Source organism: Hipposideros armiger, unplaced genomic scaffold (genome assembly GCF_001890085.2).
Source record: "Hipposideros armiger isolate ML-2016 unplaced genomic scaffold, ASM189008v1 scaffold_93, whole genome shotgun sequence".
Taxonomy (NCBI): domain Eukaryota; kingdom Metazoa; phylum Chordata; class Mammalia; order Chiroptera; family Hipposideridae; genus Hipposideros; species Hipposideros armiger.
This window is the reverse complement of record NW_017731443.1, coordinates 667,689-675,911: the sequence shown is the minus strand read 5'-3', so window position 1 is coordinate 675,911 and position 8,223 is coordinate 667,689. Positions and strand designations below refer to the sequence as shown.

The following is an 8,223-nucleotide window of genomic DNA, read 5'->3' as shown; positions in this document are numbered from 1 at the left end:
TGTTCCCCTTCCCCCAATTCCCCAGCACTGTTCCCATCCCCCAATTCCCCAATAAAAATCTTTTTTTAAAAAAAGGACAATATACAGAACCTCCCACTAAAACTCTGTTGGACCCTAGAAGTAAAGTGGAACATCAGGAAACTAAAACTGCAGCTAATTTGGGACCCCCAAAGTGTATCTGCACTCTTCTTCAAATGGGGTCAGTCACCGTCTCAACAGCTGGGATTCCGTTCTGCCCCAAGATGCCAGGAACACTAAGGAAGACGTCATCTTTTAGTCCCCAGGGGTCCTTAATCATGGTGGAAACTAGGTGTGCCTGCCTGAGAGTCTTTGTTACACTTTCTTCCTCATCTGCCACAGGTAGTCCAATGGCCCCCGATGTGTAGCCTTTAGTTTGATTACCTCATAAGCACTGTCAATTATCTGTTTAGGAACTTCTTTCCACTGTTCCCTGTCTGCACCACCAGTGCCTAATTCAGGGTGCAGGCTCTTCAGGGAGATACCAGCAACATTCACGCCACTCCATTCAGGCACACTAGAGTCTCCATGCTCCCCACGGACCCACCACCCCTGACAGCTTAATGGATGAACTCCCAGCCTTTCCTCCATTAGGTAACAGACCCAGGCTGAATCCATATTGCAACCACTTCTAATAACACGGTTTTTAGGAGAGTCATTTATCTTCCAAGCCACATAGGTTAAGATATCCACTGGAGTGGAGGCAATAAGCAATTTGCAGTTGGGGCTGTATTTTACAACATTAGGAATGATGAATTTAAGGATGTTCATGTTACGCTGGACCAAATTAAGATGGCTTTCTCCCTCTTGTTGATGTGCCCCAGCTGTGATAATAACCGGCTTGGAGTTTGCAGTCAGTCTAGTTAGTCTTTGCCAGAGCCAGTCTCTGGTGTTCTAAGGAAAAGGCTGCCATGTTGGAGAGCCATCATCTCTCCCTTCAATTTGTCTTCCATGACATCAACTAGAGCGAGGTCATCTGCCAAGTCCTTCATTAAGACACTGATGGCACAGGCCATGCCAACAGCACCAACCCCAATGACTGTATCTTATTCTGGGGGCTCTGTTCTTCCTTAAGAAGATTCATAATCAGCTGACTCCTGAGAGTTGCTGTACTGGACTGAGAACCAAAAGGAATCGGGAGTTCACGGCAGGTGGGCAGGCATCTGTGGCACGGGGTGTTGGATCAGGACTTGGCAGTAGCTGCTCAGTACCCAACTTTATTCTTTTGCATGTGGATATCGAGTTGTTCCTGCACCGTTTGTTAAAAAGACTATTCTTGGGCCGACCGAGTGGCACGGTGGTTAAGAGCTGGCTTGGGACCCCAGAGGGCCCCGGTTCGGATCCCACATATGAGAGCCAGTGACGCTGCCCTCTACAGCTAAGATGCTGAACAACAGCTCGACCTGGAGCTGGGCTGCCATGAGTCACTGGCAACGGTGTAGACTACAGCCCCTGCTGCAGTGCGTTGCGATGGGCTACCATGTATAGCCAGCAGCCAGCGTGAGAGGCCAGCAGCCAGCATGAGCAGCCAACAGCCGCCGTGAGCGGCCGTCCAGAAGCCGGCGACTGATCTGCCTCGCCCGGGAAGAGCGCAATGATGGTGCCAACTTGGGCCAGTGAAGCAACGTCCTCCACAACTAGACTGAAGAACAAAAGGACAGCAACTTGTCTGTTCCCCTTACCCCAATTCCCCAGCGCTGTTCCCATCCCCCAATTCCCCAATTTAAAAAAAAAAAAAAAAGCAAGAAAAGACTATTCTTTCCCTCATCAAACTGTCTTGGCACCCTTGTCAAAAACCAATTGACTGTGAATGTGAGGATTTCTTTCTGGACTCTCAGTTCTGGTCTGCTGATAGGTCTCTCTGTCCTTACGCCAGGACCATGCTGTCCTGATTACCGGAGCTTTGCAGTAAGCTCTGATATCAGGAAGTATGAGTCCTCCAACTGCGTTCTTTTTCAAGATTCTTTTGGCTATTCTGGTATCCTTGCATTTCCATGTAAATTTAGAATCATCTTGTCAATTTCTGCAAATAAAGGCAGCTGAGATTGTGTGAGGGATTGCTTTGAATTTGTAGATCGATTTGGGGAATACTGCCATTTTAACAATATTAAGTCCTCTGATTCACAAACGGGGATTCCATTTATTCAGGTCTTCGTTGATGTTTTTCAACGATGTTTTACAGTTTTCAGAGCATACATTTTACGCTTTCTTTGCTAAATTTATCCCTAAGTATTTAATTCTTTTTGATGCTCTTGCAGATGTAACTGTCTTCATTTTCAGGTTGCTCACCGCTACAGTACAGAAATACAATTGATCTTTGTATATTGATCTCGTGTCCTGCAAGCTGGTCGAGTTCACTTATTAGTTCTAATAGATTTTTAGTGGATTCCTTAGGTTTCCCTATGGGACATCATGTCAGCTGCAAGTAAAGATACTTCTTCCTTTGCAACCCGTCTGCCTTTCACTTCATTACCTTTCCTAATTGCCCTAGATAACCAAATTTGAAACTGGTGACTAATTTTGCTTTGGAGGTAGACCCTCCCCCAAAGCAGCAGCTGGTCTGACCCTTAGAAGGCCATGGCTGTCGTACCCCAGCTTGTCACACCTGCTGAGTCAATGTTTCCACCAGGACTGAGCCTTTAGGACAGACAGGCTTCCTGGTTGGTTCCTCTCTGCTCACCTCCTTGCATCCCCCATCTCACCTCTGCTCTGAGTCCAGGGACGCTTACCCCTGTGCTCCCTGCTCCCTCGCTGGCTGGCTTCCCACTGGTTCAGCCAATGGGAGGCATGGACGGGAGAGAGAGGGCGGGGAGAGAAAGAGAACATGGGGTATATCTTCTCCACTCCCTACTGGCTCTGGTGCCACAGTCCTGTCTGGGGTTGCGTCCTGCCACTATGACAGTCCCTGCCTCCATGCTGTCAACCCTCTCGAGTCTGAGTAAACACTATTTTCTGGCTCCACCCCTTCAAGCCTAGTGGTAGTAATGGCTTCCCACTGTTGCTACTCCCTGGGTGACTCAACTGCCTTTGTTGGGTGCCTGACTTAATGTTGGCTGCTTCAGTTTTTCAGAATTGATGTGTGACCTTCGATATTCCTGGCCAGCCTTCACTGCTATTCTGCTAGACACCCACACCCCACACATCCCCACAGAGGAAGGCACTGTGGGACCTCGCTCAGTGTGAAAACTTAGATCTCTGGGTAAACTGACCACCGAAATGCCAAGTCCATGAGCCAAGGAAACGGTGAAGGAATTCAGTGGCAAAGAGCTTCAGTTCCTGAAGGGAAGAAAGTGACCCAGACAGGACATGACCTTGACTGTGGGTGCTGCTGCTTTCCCTCCCTATCCTTAACCCCTTGAAAATATACCTTTGTATCTTCTTGATCTGACCTTTCACCCTTTGTTTTGGGATTTGAACACAAAACCTGGGCCAGGGATGGAGTCCTGGGCCTCCACTATTGCAGGTTTTCATGCTAATGACCACAGCCACACGGCAAAGCATCCAGACCACTGATACGGTTTGCGTGGGCTTACTACTGCGTGCCAGCCACTGCATTAAGTGCTTCTCGTTATCTCATTAACCATCAGGAACACTGTAAGGCAGGTGTCATGGCCACAGCTTTGTCAGGAAGCAAGCAGAAACTCGGGATAAATAGCTTGGCCACAGTCTCAAAGCTCAAAGGCACTCGTACTCTGTCTGGTGGCCCACGGTCCCTGACTGGGCCTTAGACACTGTCCTGCTTCCCAGGCACCGCCCGCAGGTAGGTTTAAGATCTGTCAGCCAGTCTAGTTACTAGTTAACACCCCCTCTTCTCTGCCTGCCAACCTCCAACTACTCCTCCTCAACCATCAAGCTGGCCCAGCCACTCCCAGGCTTCTGGTCACCGTGAAGGGCCTCCTCACCCCCCAGCTGGGTCACAGTCCCACCCACGCCTGTCTGTCCCTTGTCCCCCATCTACCACAGCCCTTCCTGGTCACAGTCATGCTACCCATTGGTGGTGACAGTCTGCCTGAGCACCCAGCTGAGAGGAGCGGAAACTGCCCGGGGTGGTTTCAGAATTCTGCAGAAATGATCAGCGGCTCACAGACTCCCAGTGACCTTTGCCCTGAAGCGCAGGCCCAGGTGGGGAAGGGAGCAGGGTGGCCTGCCAGGACCTCCGGCAGCTGCCTGTCACCTACTGAGCAGGTTCTGACTTGCCAAGACTCACTTTTCTGCTCACCAGGAGCAGGGGGTGTGCTCATTGGAATATAATAGTTTCTCAACTGTGAGAAGTTAGGTTGCTGAAAATTCCCCGGGAGGAAGGGGCACCCTGAGAATTTTAGACCTTAAGGGAAAACTGGGTTTGGAGCGAGGTAGAAAGTGAATCATAAAAGTCCCAGGCGACAAACTGCCTTTCCCGTCTTCTCAGCCCCAACCCCAAGGGTACCTACGCCAGGACGCCTTCCCAGTGCCACAACCCCCCATCTGAAGGAAGAGGTCATGTCTTATAATAGTTACAAAAACAATAATTAATAGTAGCTGTAAGTGTCTGTTAAGCGCCAGGCCCTGGAAGAGGCACCACCCAGGTCATCCCCCGAACACTTGTGAGGTGGGTATTATTCCATATGACGGTTTCATTGAGTTGTAACCTGCATACTATGATTATACTTAACAATATTCTTACGGCTTGCTGCAATTTATAAGGTACTTTAATGGACACTCTTATTAGCTATTAGGAGCAACCTTGACCCGGAGGGAGGGCAGGAGTCTCTCCATCTTACAGATAAGGAAAATGGGGCTTTCCAGGCCCACCTGCTTGCTACACCCCATTCCCAGCACCACTTCCTGAACTCCTCCAAACGCCACACCTCACTGCTCTTTCAAGCAGCTGTTTTCCTATGTCAACATCCCACCAAGCTGGAGCTTTGGAAGGATAAAGGGGAAAGCAGCCAGGGTCCTGGGGGGCAGGGGATGCTGGTCAGGTGAGGTCAAGCAGTAACCTCCCCCCAACACAGGGCAGGAGAAGCCTTGAGGAAGCAGAGGTGGGGGCCGTGGGCCCCATCCGCTGCCCTGGACCCTGGGCCGCTGTGATTCCATGGAAAGGGCAAGGCCCTAGTCAGGAAACTCAGGTTCAAATTCCAGTTTTGCCACCACGACCTTGGGGATCACTACCTCTCTGCACCTGTGTGACACTGTGATATGTAAAAAATATATAATTTGGCCTTTGTCCCGGGTTCCTGGCACAGAGCTCCTAAACCCCTAGTAATTTCCTGGATGGTAGAGAAGACAGGAACGTCTTTTGTTGTCCGTAATAAGCCCCTTTCAACCACACCTGACTTTGTGCTAAAGCGGTGACTCCTGGTGGGCCCATAGATGGATGCAGGATGGGGGCTGGCTGACAGAGGAACAAACCTTGTGATGAGAGGGTGGGAACTTTCAACCCCCACCTTGGGGGGGTGCAGGAAGGGCTAGAGGTTGATTAATCGCAACCGCCAAACATTTAATCAACCATGCCCACATAATGGAAGCTCCACAAAAATTCCGAAGGACAGCGTTCTGAGAGCCTCTGGGTTGGTGAAGCATCCATGTGTGGGAAGGATGGCACCCCAACCCCACGGGGACAACAGCTCCTCACTCGGGGCCCTTCCAGTCCTTGCCCTCTGTACCTCTTCACCTGCGTCCCTTATAGTAATCTGTAATAGTAAGTAAAGCACTTTTCTGCGTTCTATGAGCAGTTCTAGCAAATCATCTAAACTGGGGTGGGGCTCATGGGAACCTCCGGTTTATGTCCCGGTCCGTCGGAAGTGCAGGGAGGCCTGGACTTCCCATTGGCATCTGGAGTGGGGGCAGCCTGTGGGGCTGAGCCCTTCACCTGTGGAGTCTGCGCTAACTCCGGGTGGTTAGTGTCAGGACTGAACTGAGTTGTAGGACACCCAGTTGGTGTCCACAGACAATTGGAGAATTGGTTGGTGTAAGGAAAAAAATCCACATATTTGGTGTCAGAAGTGTTACAAGACAGTTACAAACCTGTTAGCCCATCTATAAATAATGGCTTTATCCTCCAGCACAGAGGGCTGACAATTAAGCAATCTGTTGTATGTGAAATTTCAGGCTGTCCCTTCAGTTTCATAAACTGTAAACCACAATACACACTCAAAGGACTATGATCAGATTTCATACAATCGGAGCCATCGAGTGTTTACTGAGCCCCTACTGCCCATAACACACATTGCGGGTGATAAAATGAACTAGCATCTTAAGATGCTTAACCATAGAGTTGGGAGGACTACGGGTGAGGCTGGGCCCCTTGTTAACCCTATAATCCTGACTTCCTGTTCATCCTTACGGTAATTCTGGGGGTGGGATCATAATAAAGGGGTTAGCCATCTTGAAACCCGGGTCTTTTTTCTGCCTCCCCGTGGACTGCTGGTAGGGGCTCCGTGTAGGAGGTGTGCTTTCCGCACTGTGGTGGTGGTCTTGCTTTTTTTTCTTTTCCCGAATAAACCATTTCTTTTGTGGATTACTTGGAGAGTTCTTTTTCACCAGTTCAACATTTTGGGGGCTTATCTGGGATCCAGAGAGGTACGGAACTCCGATGACTTCTGACCAGTGAGCAAAAAGCTATGGCGCTGAACTGAGCTGTTTCACTCGACTTTTTGATCCCCGACTTAGAGGCCTCGGGTAGGTTTCTCTTCTGGATCTGAACCAACAGGCCTTTGTGTCTGGTGTTCTCCAGGTTTTGTTCGGGAATTTTTAAAATTTTTCTGTTTTGTTTCTTTCGTTTGTTTGTTTTGTTCGTTGTGTGTGTGTGTGTGTGTGTGTGTGTGTGTGAATGCTTTAAGGCCTATTTGTTTGTCTGTACTTGTGGCACGTTGGCTTGCTTTCTTTGGAAAGCAGGCTCTGTTTCTTTTTGAGACAAAAACTGGCCTTTGCCTAACGTCCCTTTGGGGTAAAAGGTTATTTGTACTGAAATTGGTCAGTTTAGCCGATGTTAGATCGTGCTGTCTCAGTGAAAAGTTAACGGAGTGCCACGCAGCTCAGCCAATAACTGAGTTCCCTGAGAGTTGGTTATTTGCCCGGAACTGGCTCTTGCCTTCGGTCTGATTCCCAGCGATCAGGCTGTTCCAGAGTGAGAGTGGAGCAAACCGAGGAGTCCCGGTTTGCTCGAGTTGTGAACTGATTTTGGCCCAGTGTCAGTTCAACCTGTAACTTCAACTCCCTAAGAGTAGGTTATTCACCTGGAACTGGCTTTTAGCCTTTGGCCTGGTTCTCAGTGATCAGACTGTTCCAGAGTGAGGTGAGCTGAAGACCTGCAGGTTATAAGAGCTATAAATTGTTTTGGGCCCAGCCTTTAAAATGGGATCTTGAATATCCAAGCCTTCTAAAACTGTCCCTCCTCCAGGGACACCGGCCAAATACATGTTTGCAAACCGCAGAGAATTTTCGTGCACATATTTAACTAAATGGGCAGATCTAAGAGTAATCCTAGAAATCAGTGGCCACTTTGGGGAACTTTTGAGATTTCTAAACTTGAATTTCTAAAAACTAAATTGGATGGTAACAGTGTTGTAATTGAGAAAGAGGAATGGAATGCATATTTAGAGTGGTACAGGGAGGCTGCCAAACAGGACTGCAAATCTAAAGTTGTCAGCTTACAAAATAGTGTCAAAGTTAACAGACTGTTAAAAATTCTAAAAGAGACAGAATGGCGTCTAAAACCTCTTGCTCTTTCTCTACAACACTGCCTTGCCCTTCCCCCACTGCTTCTTTGACATCTCTCTCGTCTACGACGCCATCTTGCTCTTTTTCGCCCCCACCTATGACTCAAACCCCAGCGACACCTTCTTTCTAATCTCACTCTCTCTCTTCTTCCTCAGAACCTATCAGTACTTTTCCATTTAAGATTAAACCCTCTGGAGATCCTAATAAGCCCCATGTTTCTTACATCCCCTGGACCAAAGCTGAGTTACGAGTCATTGTAAAGGAGTTTCCTATAGTAACTGAGGATTCTAATAAGTTTGCTAAGGAATTTGATAGTACTATTCAAGCTTATCAGCCTGGGTTTTCTGATTTGTACCAGCTGAACCATATGTTGGTTGGTGAAGGCCATGCTAAACATTGGATGAGGATTGCCAGATGGGAAGATCCTGAACGGGATTTAGAAAAGCAAACTTCCAATTATTGGGGGAAAGCCAGAGAACTTGCTCGAAAGCTGCATCGAGCAAT

The 8,223-nt window shown here is 48.5% G+C and overlaps 1 protein-coding gene and 1 pseudogene across 6 annotated transcripts in view; both read right to left on the bottom strand.

Moving 5' to 3' along the window:
• PC (pyruvate carboxylase) overlaps window positions 1-8,223 on the bottom strand; it is a 113,817-nt gene that overhangs the window by 54,068 nt on the left and 51,526 nt on the right. The window lies entirely within an intron of this gene.
• LOC109384209 (L-lactate dehydrogenase A chain pseudogene) lies at window positions 121-959 on the bottom strand (annotated as a pseudogene).